The sequence below is a fragment of the Antechinus flavipes genome, chromosome 3 (assembly GCF_016432865.1).
Source record: "Antechinus flavipes isolate AdamAnt ecotype Samford, QLD, Australia chromosome 3, AdamAnt_v2, whole genome shotgun sequence".
Classification (NCBI taxonomy): Eukaryota; Metazoa; Chordata; class Mammalia; order Dasyuromorphia; family Dasyuridae; genus Antechinus; species Antechinus flavipes.
In genome coordinates, this window is record NC_067400.1 from 203,854,688 (window position 1) to 203,868,515 (window position 13,828).

Below are 13,828 nucleotides of genomic sequence, written 5' to 3' on the forward strand. Positions count from 1 at the left end.
TTATTTCCTATTCCTGCTGACTCCTCTGCTTTATTTCTACAGAACCACTACCTTATTTTTCTATTACTTAAGCTATACCCCACCTCTAAGAATCCCTCCCACCTTTTCTCTCTTCCTTTTTCTCATTCCCATTCATCTATACTGTCTTATATACCTCCTAGTCCCTCCCCCTCTTATTTCTTTATAAATTTAGAACACTTTGATCCCCTTTTAGATATATATTGTTCTCTCTTTAACTCATTCCCTCTGAGAGTAGGGTTCCAGAACTACCAATCCTCCTCCCCTATCTAATTCCTTTGTGTCAGTTCTTCCTTTCATACTTCATATAACATCATTACTGTTTTTACCTTTTCCTACATTGTTTTATTTTTTAGAATCAGAATCACATCATACTAAGTTCTATCTCAATCTTTCTCTTTTAAAATTTTTTTATTAAAGCATCTTATTTTCAAAACAAATGTATTTTCAAAATATTGACCCTTGCAAAACCCTGTATTCCAAATTTTCTCCTCCTTCCCCCCAACCTCTCCTCTAGATGGCAAGTAAATTGTACATATTAAACATGTACAATTCTTCTATGCATATTTCTACAATTATTGTACTGGACAAGAAAAAATAGATCAAAAAGAAGAGAAAAATACAAGCAAACAACAAAAAGAGTGAAAATGCTATGTTGTGATCCACACTAAGTTCCCACAGTCTTCTCTCTAGGTGCAGATGGCTCTCTTCATCACAAGACCATTGGAACTGGCTTCAATCATCTCATTGTTGAAAAGAGCCACATCATCAGAATTGATCAACGTAAAATCTTGTTGCCTTGATCTTTCAAACTTCTCAGTTACTAGAGATAATTTTAGACATACAGTTTATATTACCATGTACAAAACATAAACAGTTTGTTTTTATTGAGTTCCTTGTAATTTGTCTTTAATCTTTATCTAATATTTCTCTTTGATCTTAAATGTCAAATTTTCTGTTATCAGATCTTTTTACAACAAAATCCTAAAAGTCTGGAAATTCATTGAATATCTATTTTTGCTCAGGATTATGCTAAACTTTGCTGGATATGGGCTGAAACTACAGTTCTTTTGCTCTCATATTTAATGTTCCAAGACCTGTGGCCTTTTAATGTAGCTGCTGCTAAGTCTTGTGTGATGGTTTTGCTATATTTGAGTTGTTTTTTTTTTCTTGCTGTTCATAATATTTTCTACTTGATCTGGGGATTTCAGAATTTAGTTGTTCCTGTTGATTTTCCTTATAGGGTCTCTTTCAGGTGGTGGTTTTTGGATTTTTTTCTCCCTATTTCTATTTTCCCTCTTGTGTTCTAACACTGCAGGATGATTTTCTTTGATTATTTCTTGTATTATTTTATCAAGATTTTTTTTATCATAGCATTTAAGTAGTCTTATTATTATGTTTTTCCTTGGAATTGTCTGAAGTATTCTGCCATCTTCCCAGAATCTTCTCTGTGCTAGAATTTTCCCCAAAATGAAGGTCAAGCTCATTACCCTATGGTTTATAGATTTTATCCCCTTTCCTTCTTTGAAAATGGAGATAGCACCCGCCATTTTCTAGTCTTATGGTGCCTTACCCATTTTTTTTACCTATGAGTCTTCAGAATTTCATTCTGGAGCATCACCCCTCCCCTCTGAGATAACTTTCTTTGAAGCATTTTAGTTCATGAAATTCTTCTGAACTCTTAAAAATTTGCTTACACAAAATCTAGAGTGTATATCAAACTATTCTCACATGTTATTTTCTCCATTACTGCCTCCAGGATGGAGTGGTCACTTTTCCACAAGGATACCATCATATCTACACCCCAGTTACCAATTCTTTTATTAGGTAATACCAAATCTACAGCAGAATTTCCCTTATTGGTTTTTACACCTTTTTTAATGTAGTCTAACAATATTCCAATTAATATATTGCATTAAGAACTGGAAAAAATTTGACCAAGATAGTATTTAGTACAAAGTAATTATTATCAGCTACAATCTGGTTATTTTTCTGGCAATATTATTTTTGAATTTCTTTACCTTCAAGAGAGTGCTACATAATACCCACTTCTCATATTAAGCTTGTGGTCAATTACTCTTCTAGGCTTTTTTCCACCATAGATTAATGAAATAGGACCCCCTGGTCCTTTATTGGTGAGATTGAAGTAAGCAGCATTTTAAGAGGTTTAAAAGTATGAAGTTAGCTTTTCATTTAACACAGTTAACATTCCCATTAAGCTTAATGCTTTCTGAAAGGACTTTTGAGCTCCACAGGCACAGCATAATTCCTGGGGTTGTCACTGTAAATAGTCTGCCCTCAAGAAATTCACTTCAAGAAACTCTTGGGTGAAATCATTCCAAAGTCATTTGAAATGTAATTATAAGAAAATTATAGTTTGTTGTGGTAAACATAGTACCTTCACAGGGAAATTAAAGACATTTAACTTCACTAAATATATCTACATTAACCATTGGTTTTGGTTTATTGCTCAGGTCATTTAGTTTCAAAGCTTTAAAAGGATTGTTTTTAAAATCATTGCTTTTACTAAATTGTAGCAATCTTTGTGATGAGACATTGGAGCCTTGTTAGGTTCTGCAAATTACTTGGATCTTTCTTGATGCCTTCCAAGTATCACAATGATAAGGTCTTAGGTCTTAGGAGGCCTGTGATACAGAAGATTCCTATTCAGGTCTTTGTTGCATTAAATGTTCAAGGTCTCCTTAGACCCTGACATTCTAGGAAAGACAATCCTTTTATAAAATCTTCCAGTGAATTGGCCCAAAAGAGATCTCCCTTAATGTGAAAACCTGTGCACTGAGCAACAGAGAAAAGACAGAGGGGATCCTGGTTGCCTATGTTACTAACATAGAGTACCTTGTTATTAAGCTGTCTCACTTAATCAAACCAGAGCTGGAAACTCAGTGCAGATCGTGACTGATGGAGATAAGTGCCTGGTTTAGCTTGTGCAGCATTAGTGTCTTAAATGAAATCCAAACTGTCACGGTTGAGCAGGGAACTAGCTTCTCAATGGTGATTAGAATTTGGAGATACAGGCAAAGGCTGTACTTAGATTTGGGAATGTTTTATGAGAAAAAATGAGGGCCGTCCTATGAGGGAAAAAAACCTACCACAACTTAATTTGCCTGCATGATATTTGCTCGTATTGTTATAGACTTTCAATTTTGGAAGAAACCTTCCAAACCCATCCAACCACATTTCTAAACAATTCTCCCCCCTAACAAAGAGAATCCTTACTGATTGGGGAATGGCTAAACAAAGTATGGTAGGTGAATGTAATGTAATAGGATGTCATTTTGATATAAGAAAAGATTAATAAGATGAATACAAAGAAACACAGGAAGACTTGTGAAATGATGCAAAGCAAAGTAAGCAGACATTGCTATGTGCCAGGCACTGTGCTACGACTTAGAAGAGACTGTGGGTGGATTAGAAGGATAGATACAAGATTGGAAATCTAGTTGATATAAAAACATGTCAATAAATTTTTTTTAAAAACTGTCATTTATGCACATTTCCACCTCTGTCTACATCTGAGGGAAAAGTAACATTAACAAGTAATGCTTTATTTGAAATTTTAAATAAGTAAAGATTTAAAGGTTAAATGACCTTAAGTTTGGAAACAGCATCAGAATAAGAAACATTTTGTTCAGCTCTGTTACTATCTTAACCAAATCTGATATTCCCTATTCCCATCACATCTCACTGATTACCTGGCCAAGCTCTCTTAACAGTGGCACTGTCTGAGTTCATAACCAACTTTAGTGAGTACTCAAAAATACTTCAAAGAAGACAGAAAGATTCTTACTTTGTGTTCATTAAATCTCTTTCCTAGCTTTTACAGCTTTAGTGGACAGAAGTCTAATTTAGCCCCTTCAAAGCATGAAAAATTATGATTTGTGCCAGGTCACACAGTAGGAAAGATCTGAGTCAGCATTTGTTATTTTTCAGTCATGTTCAGCTCTTCATGGCCTCATTTGGAATTTTCTTAGCAAAGATGCTGAAGTGATTTTCTATTTCCTTCTCCAGCTCATTTTTAAAATGACAGACTTAAATCACCTGCCCAGGGTCATATAGCTAGTAAATATCTCAGGCTAAATTTGAACACAGGTCTTCCTGGCTCCAGCTCTGATGTTGTCTATCCACTCTTCCACTTAGCTGCCCTTTTCCAGGATACTATACTGTTATTCATGATACTGCTTGCCAGTGAATTACTCTGAGGGTGAAAAGGGGGAAAACATGCTCTCCTGTCATTATTCTGTGCCAAAACCTCATTCATAATATCACAAGTTTGGTACTAGAAAGGATCTTGATGGTCTTGGAGTCTAACCAGCTCATTTTATAGATTAGGATTTATAGATTATCAAGATTTTGGAAGTTAAGTGACTTGCTGTTACTATATAGGATCATGTCATTATTATAGTAAGGGTCTGAGGAGTGTCTGGTTTTCCTGACTTCACTCATGGCACTTTGTCCATTATATATAATTCCATTCAGCCTATTTTCCTTATAGCTCTGGCCATCTGTTAACATCCTCCATGCCCTCTTTTTAAATAGTTACCTATCTCATCCCATGGGAATCGGAACACTAGCAAATAAGTTATGGAAAAACAGATTAAATAAAGAATGTTACTACTCAGATTGCAAATCATTGGGAAATTTAGTTCTGAAAGTAGGGGATCCATTAATCTTAGAGTGGGAATAGACAGCAGTGCAAGAGATGAGTAATTTTCACAAAGTTAAACTGCATCACTTGGCAAACTATATTACAGCACTTACCAAATCAGAAAAAATAAACGAAAACCCTATACTCTAGAAGCACCCATTCCTACAACAAAATCAATGATCTTTTCAAGTTGTGGAGAACTATCAAGAATAACAGACTGTGGCTCTTCAGATTAACTACTCATCTCTGAAGGAGGAATAAAATAGGTCTCAGAGCAGTTTCAGCTATTTAGAATGTTCTGAATCTTCTTAGAATGTTGTTGGTTGATTTTTTAAATAAATGAAGGAAATACCAAATTTCAATAAGAGGTTAGTGAAAATAAGGTAATTTTTTTCTCATCCAAATTTACTGACCCTCCTGAAATCCATCCATAGAGGAGTGGACAACTCGAGATTAAGCATTTCTTGTCAGAGCATCTCTGGAGAACTAATCCTTAACATCACACTTGTACAAGGACCTTTCTTAAATATAGAGACTGGGGGTAGTCTGAAGTAGAGATGTCACACTTAGACCTGTACATTTCAAGAATCTTGCAAAACTTTAGCGTGATGTGGGATACCAGATTAAAATGTAATTGGGAAATGTTTAACAATGTAATACGTTAAACTTATGCAACAAGTTTGGAATCAAAGACTAGATTTCAAGTATTTAGTCTCATCCTTCTATCTCCTTGAATAAAACATTTTTTTCCTTCTATTTTTCCCTTCACTATCCTGGCAATTTAGAATAAGTCAGAAAGTTAGCAACTTTGACCCAATCATCCAGAGCAGGGGTTCTTAGCAATGTTTGCCTCATGAACGCCTTCATAATGAAGCCTTTGTATCCCTTCTCAGAATAGTATTTTTAAATAATGGCAGGAAATGTTAGGTCTAAAATCTATTCACAGATCACTTTGAGGTCATGAACCTCTAGTTAATAACCCCTAATTTAGAATATCCAACTGATGTTATATAGAGGTTGTAACTAGTAGTAATAGTAAAATTATTAATATTGTTATTTTAAACAAATTAAAACCGAACAACTTTTGAAAGGACTCTACAAAAGGTCTTCCTACCCCCCAGCTAAATAACAAAGTAGTATAAGGTCATTGAATTTATGTATTAACCCAGAAATATTTTTCAGATGTTGCAGTTTTCTTCAGTTCCTATAGGGCTATGGGAAGCACATGATCTATAGATGTCAGTGTAGGTCACATTCTGAAAGATTCTTGAATGTCTTGGCTCCCTGTGTGATGAATGGTATTAAGAAAATCATCCATTTATAAACTAGAGTTTAATGCTCATATATGCTTAGTAAATTGATAATACTATTTTCATTTGTAACCAATAATACTATAATTATGGCATAATTATAGTACTATAATACTATAATAAAAATAATACTAACCCTTCCTATTCTCATTACCATCCTTAAGATCATGGATTTGAGATCAGTGAGCACTTCTAATTTGGTCTTTCTGTGGTTGCATCTGTGTACTTATGTGCATGTGTGTATTTTTATCCAGATTTGTGATTTTGTTGGTATAGGGAGCAATTCTTTTTATCAGTGCAATTCTGCAAATTGCAATTGCCTTGGGCACTGAAAGCTAAGTAATTTGCTCAAAGTCACAATGAGTATGTGACTTTAAACACAGGTGTTCCTGAAACTGAGCTCAGCTCCTTTCTATCCACTATACCTCTTCATTATATTTTACATTTTTTAAAATTGAAAATCTTTGCATGTCCCTGGCCAAATGTTTCTGAGGATTCTGAGAACACCAGGGTCAATTTAGATGACCCTCTTTACATAAAGTTTGCCTTGACAAATCATAGAAGTTTCACATAACTCATTTTATGCTGAATTAAACTTTTGCCTTAAGTACTAACACAACCTGAAAAATATGCTGAAAGAGATAAAGTTTTAGTTCTTCCAAAATGTTTTTAAGTTGTTTCTCAGCCAGAGAAACCTTGAATGCAAGTTCTGCTTTGGACACATACTGGCTATTTTATCCTAATTAAATCATTGAATGTTTTAGTGATTCAATCAAGTAAGTTGTATTGCAGGTGCCAGTTCAGAGTTGGAGTCTCCCAATCCCACAGCCCAGCCCCACTTCCACATTCTTCATTCAACTTTACTTTTTTTAAAACTTCTTTGACTTCTCCATCATGCCTCCCTCAAAAAAAAGTCCATGGTGGAGAGATATCAGAGTATAGTTGAAAGATCTTGGGCTTGAATTTAGAAGAGCTACCACTTGTTCTATGATGTTGAAACTCAAGGCTCATTTACCATTTGGCTACATTCCTTTTGGTCACCTTGTTTTCTTTACCATGCCCCAAGAACCCTCATCATTGGCAAATCTTATGTTCTATAAGATTTATTGAATTTTAGAACTCATACCTCCTAAATACCCTCTGTTCTTCTGACCAGAGGATGGAGTCATGGAGTTCTAAACCTCCATTTAAGGAGAGGGCCCAGGAGAGACATCTCATTTTCTACCCAATTGAACAGTTTCTAGACTTTACCGCTCTATAGGATATCCCAACTTTTCAAATTTCTTTTGTGTGCTCTCTTGTGGAAAGAGATTTCCTTCCTTCCTTCCTTCCTTCCTTCCTTCCTTCCTTCCTTCCTTCCTTCCTTCCTTCCTTCCTTCCCATTGATATACACGGGTGAGCTGTTGGAATACACAGGAGCCCCCTGACAATGGCTGCTGGAGGTCCAACCCAGAATGAATCTGCTCTTGTGAGAGGATGATATAAGGATACTGAGAGGCAGTTGCTGTTCTCTGACCTCTCTGACTGAAAGGTTGTTGCATTGTCTGACCTCTCTTCTCTTTCTTTTGCCTCCAATTTATCTCATTCTCAGTCCACAACACCTGTCAGCAAAGACTGCCTTGCAACTCCTTCGATGTTATGATCCACAGCTGTAGAGGCTCTCAGAAAATTCAGCCTATTCAGTAGGTGTGGTGCAAAGAATTGCCACAGCCCAAATAAAATTTGTAGCTTCTGATATATATCAGCTCTTTAAGGAACTTCAAGAGCAAATGAGAAAGCAACCAGGTAAGATTTATATCTTGCATGTCCACTCTCATAATGAACTTCCAGGTCCTATTTTTTGATGGAAATTCAAAGACAGATAGCCTTCTAACCATGTAGGCTAATACTCCTTTATTTCAGGCAGCCCAAGAATCTCATTCTAAATATCATCAGGCTGCTCGAGCTTTATGTTTGCAATTTGGGATAACAAAAGAGGAGCATAGTAAAAGCCTGTACAGCTTGCTTTTCTTTCCACACTCCTACACTCACTCTAGGGAAGAACCCTCATGGTTTGACACCCAATGAAATTTGGCAAATGGATGTGACCCATTATAAATCTTTTGGTTGTCAGTCTTTTATCCATGTTGTAGTAGACACCTTTTCAGGATTCACTTTTGCAATACCAGCAGCAAAAGAGACAGCCCAAATGGTCACTGAATTCCTTATACAAGCATTTGCAATTATCGGTGTGCCACAAGCAATAAAAACAGATAATAGACATGCATATACTTCTAAAGCATTTGCATTTGTGCATAGTATAAGATTTTACACACCACTGGCATATCCTTTAATCCTCAAGGACAGGCAATAGTAGAAAGAAGAAATAGAGACATTAAGATGCTTCTCCAAAAACAAAAGAAAGGAGGAGCCACAGATAACCTTAGAGAACTTATAAATTTAGCTCTTTATACAATTAACTCCTTGATTTTTGACAAAGATGCACTGGCTGTGGCAGACAGGTTTTATAAGCCCAGAAGGGCAATGTCCAGTGTGAGCAACTCCACTATCTTTAGATAATTGCCTGGTGATGTGGAGAGATCCAGAAAGTGGTGAATGGAAGGGACCAGATAGGTTAACTGCTTGGGGGAGAGGGTTGGCTTATATCTTTATAGATGGAGAAGGAATCGGATGGATGCCAACAAGCCATATTCTCCTTGTCCACTGGAGAAAGATGGAGAAGACCCTTGAAATGAAGACCCAAGAAACATCAGGTGGTTCCACTGCTGATTGTGTCTACCACTGAAAGAACATTGCAGTTATGGCAATTGACTCGTGGACATCAAAATTGTTAATAAGACTGTTGCAGGACTTGAAAACTCTCAGGAATCATTGGAATTCCTGAGACATGATTGGTGCGGGACTTGAAAACCCTCAGGAATCATTGGATTCCCTGACACATAATGAGAGTATTACAGGACTTCAAAAACTTGCAGGGATTATTGGATTCCCTAACACATGAAGTAATGGACAATAAATTGGTTTTGGACTATCTCTTGGTTGCTGAAGGAGGTGCATGTGTGATTGCTATTTACATATCCTCCTTCTAGGACTTCTGGAAATCTTTTATAATACCATGTTGATTCATATTGTTTGTTATATCACTACTTGCATGTACAATTCATGTTTGTTACACCACATTGAGCCTGCACTGGCTGTGGGAGAGAGTCATCACTGCTAGCCTGTGCTTTATTGCTATGTGCTTGTGTAATACCCCACCCTGCTGATGGGTTTGTGCATACCTGTTTCTAGTAAGACCCTTCAGCCCAGAAACCTGCTAACAATATTTGGTTTGACTCTCCATTTCCCTTTGATGTTTTTCATCTTTTCTTGAAAAGTCAGGGAAGGGGTGATCATCTCCTTTTTAATGTTTTCACCTCCCTTCCTGAGAACTTGGGGGGGGCATGATCCCCTCCTTTTTGGTGTTTTCACCCCCTTTCCTGAGAAGACAGGGAGGGTGAGATCACTTCCTTTTTGGGGTTCTCACCGCCCTGAGAAGTCAGAGAGGGCATAACCACCTGTGTTCTAAAACAAAAGAAAGTGGGAGATGTAGAGGCCTGAAACTCTGAAAAGGTATACTTGAATGTGAGACAGCAGAGCACTTAAAGCTAATTACCTATTTGATGTGAGATAATGATTCTATATACATATATTTAGATGAGATGGTGATATGATGGCTTTTCTCACCATTGATGCTTGCTGAATGTGTGATGGTGAGGTAATCGTAGGCAAGGATTGGAGGGCTGAGGAAGAGAGATCAGAGTCACTTAGCAGCAGGACAAGAAGGAGAAAGACTTTAGGCTCCGGACTCCAGAGTCCAGGATTTATCTTTAGCAAGCATGTGGGAGCTTGCCTGTCTCCTTCACTTCTCCCACTAAAGACCAAGGATTTTGATTGATCTCTACTCTTGACTGATCCTGAGGTCCTCCAGGGAGTTAGCCCAGACATTATACCTTCCTTCCTTCCTTTCTTCCTTTCTTCCTTCCTTCTTTTCTTTCTTCCTTCCTTCCTTCCTTCCTTCCTTCCTTCCTTCCTTCCTTCCTTCCTTCCATTCTTCCTTCCTTCCATTCTTCCTTCCTTCCTTTCTTCCTTCCATCTTTCCTTCCTTCCTTCCTTCATTTCTTTCTTCCTTCCTCCCTTCTTTCCTTCCTTCATTCCTTTCTTCCTTTCTTCTTTCCTTCCTTCCTTCCTCCGTTCCTTTGTTCCTTTCTTCCTCCCTCTGTCCCTCCCTTTCTTCCATTCTTTCTGTCTTTGTTTCTGTCTATTTCTGTCTTTATCTCTGTGTCTCTTTCTGACTCTGTCTCTGTGTCTGTCTCTGTATCTCTCATATTTTTATCCCCAGCATTTAATCTATTGCCTATTGTTTGTTGTTCAGTTGTTTTGTTATCTCTTTGTGACCCTATGAATTGTAGCACACTAATGCTGTCTATGGGATTTTCTAGAAATATGGAGTGGTTTGCCATTTCCTTCTCCAGTGGATAGGTGACTTGCCCTGGATCTGAAGCCATATTTGAACTCAGATCTTTCTGTCTCCAGACCCATAGCTCCCTTTTCTTAGCTTCCTTTATGACATTTGCATGTGAAACTATTAGGAAGATTGCTATGCAATTAGCAGAAATAATGGTCTTATTATCCTAGCCATAAATTGTTCCTGATCCAGTTTTTTTTCTTACTTGTTATTTCACATGGACCAACAGGAGAGATAAAGTTTCAAAACCAGGGGACTCTCAAACTCAGACCTAGCTGATAATCATTAGAAAAAAATCAGTATTACCTGTTTTATAATCTAGCCTGGAGAAATGCAATATTATGGGAAAGTAAGATTTCTATCCAAAGGAAGAATCATCTGAAAGAAAAAGATAAGCTTGACTATGCTGCTTATTCCAGAGATCCTAGAGCCTGGGACAGAGAACCTCTTTTTTTGGAAGATGGCTAACCTCAGACTTGATACTCTGAGATAGTAGAATTATGAGAGACTCCTGATAATCTCTGCTTATCAAACGAGCTGGTTGAAAGAGCATAGCAATATCTTGAAGGATTTTGACTAAGTGAAAAGCTGGAGCAGTGGAGGCTGCCACCAAGTAGGTTCTGAAAATATCTAAAGTGGCAGCATCTGGTGGAGATTATAAAAGTGTCCCTGGAAACAGCTCCAAGAAACCCTAAAAAGAATATAATCAAACCCTTATTCTCAGGTCTGGAGAAGTTGTGTCTTATTGAAGTCTAAACTAGTCTGCTCTCTTAAAGTTGATTTCTGAGAAACCCATAATTTAGTCATCTCCCAAATTACCATCTCAAATTATTTTCTTTCAGCCCTGCCTGAAAGAGAATGCTTCTTTAAATTTATTGAATTAAAGGTATTGTCAAATTTTCCAATAACCTCATGAGTATCAGGATATAGATAAAGTATAAAAATTCAGTATGCAAAAATTCATTGTCCCAAATTTTAATATCAGTTTAAACCTTCTCTCCTTTCTCATGGATTATAAAATGGCTTTCTTGGTGATCTGCCTGCCTCAAGTTGTCACTCAATCAATCCTCTAGATGGTTACTAAGGTAATTTTGTTAAGCTCAAATTTGACCTGTCTCTCCTCTACTCAATAAAGTAATTGCTCTCCTGTTATAATTAGGATAAAATATAAACTCCTCTGTCTGGCATTTTTTTTCAAGTTGACCTTACCTACTTTTTCAGTTTCATTATAAACATTTCTCCCTTTCCTCATCCTATGGTTCAACTAAACTCGACTACTCTCATTTTCACACATGATGTTTCAACTTCACTCTTTTTTTCCTTCACATGGAATGCATTCTTTTTTTTTCCTGAGTCAGTTGGGATTAAGTGACTTGCCCAGGATCACACAGCCAGGAAGTATTAAATTTGAGACCAGATTTGAAGTCAAGTCCTCCTGACTTCAGGGCTGGTGCTCTAACCACTACACCACTCTAGCTGTCCCTCATGGAATACATTTTTTCTTGCCCTCTGCTTCATAGAAGGTATACCTTATTGCCTCACTTTTTACATAAAATCTTTCCTTATGTTCTCAACCACTAATTTCTTTACTTTCCTATCTGCTATTTTCCTTGTTCTGTATTTATTCTGAGCAGGTTTATGTATATATATGTTTTGTTCCCCATTAGAATATAAACTCCTATTACTCTTTGTATCTGTACCTCTAACACTTGGCACTATGTTTAGAACAGAAAAGGTTCTTGATAAATGCTCATTAATATATTGGTTGATTTGTTTTGGATGTTTAAACTATTATATCAAATGTTTTTTTAAAGAATCCACCAAAAACCTTTCTTGCAGATTCTGATACTATTGATCATCTTTCCACTCTAGATGACTTTCACTCCTTGATTTAGTTCTTCACTTTCATATTCAAATATAATATGTTGTCTAAATGTTACATTGCACTTGTCCATTTTATTGTGAAAGGTTTAGATTTAGATTTAGATGAATGAGGGATCTAAGCAAGAACTGAAGAAGATTCAAGAATTCAAAGGTGAAACTAGCACTGGGTAACAAGGATATTGCCCCACATACTTGCATTCTGATGGGGCATTCTTTTCCTAATAAAACACCGGTCACTTGAACTTTCCTACTCCTTCATCTAGTCTTAAGCTTCCCTCAGTATCCCAAGACTACTATACTCTTCTACTGGGACAGCCTTTTCACCAAGAAAATTGCCTCTGTCATATCTGATGTTGAGTTCCATACTATATGGAGGGGAGGATGAAAAGGTTTTAGCAGGGAATTCATCTCTGCCTCTCTTCCACAAAAATCAATCTTTCTGAGTGCAAATAATATGTCCAACATTTCTCCCATAATCTCCCAAATACCAAGCCTTAGAGTCAACTCTCAATTAACTTGTCAAGATTTGATAGTACTTGATGCTTCCTGTCAAATTAATAATCCAATTCAAAATCTGCAGAAGCACCTGAACATCATTATAATTTGAATCTTGGAGCAAATTTATCTTCTATATACTTAATATTTTTAATGCTCTGTGACTGGCAAATTCCTAGTTACCATTTGTCAGATTCCTATGATTCAAACCTTCTGCTTGAATAAAATTTCCAGTAACCTTTTCCCATCCTGCTCTCATCCCTCTCCAGCTCACCCTAGATTTCCCCAACTCCCACACTCACCATTTATACATTTAACAAATAGGTACATGTGACTTAAAGAGTATTCAAGATTAAAAATAAAACTGTTCTTACTCTTATAAGCCTATATTCCATTGAAAGCAACATCTTTATGCATATGGAAAATTAAATAAAAATATAATGTACATAAAAAGTAATTTCTGTGCAAATTAAAACAACTCTGAAGTGCCACCTCATTTATCAGATTGACTAGAATGACCAAAAAAAGGGCAACTGATAAGTGATGGAGAGAATATGGAAATTGGGGCATTGTTGCACTATTAGTGGAGTTGTGAACTGAACCAGCCATTCTGGAGAGCAATTTGGAACTATGCCCAAAGTGCTATTGAACTTTGATCCAGCAGTGCCACTGATAAATATATATCCTAAATATATAAGAATGACATCTTTTTGTGGTGGCTAAGAATTGGAAATCATCAGAGAGGCCTGGAGAGACTTACATAAACTGATGCTAAGTGAAATGAACAAGATTATATGATGATCATTTCTGATGGACATGGCTCTCTTCAACAATGAGATGATTCAAACCAGTGCCATTTGTTCAGTGATGAAGAGAGCCATCCACACCCAGAGAGAGAATTGTGGGAATTGAGTGTGAACCACAAAATAGCATTCTCACTCTCTCTGT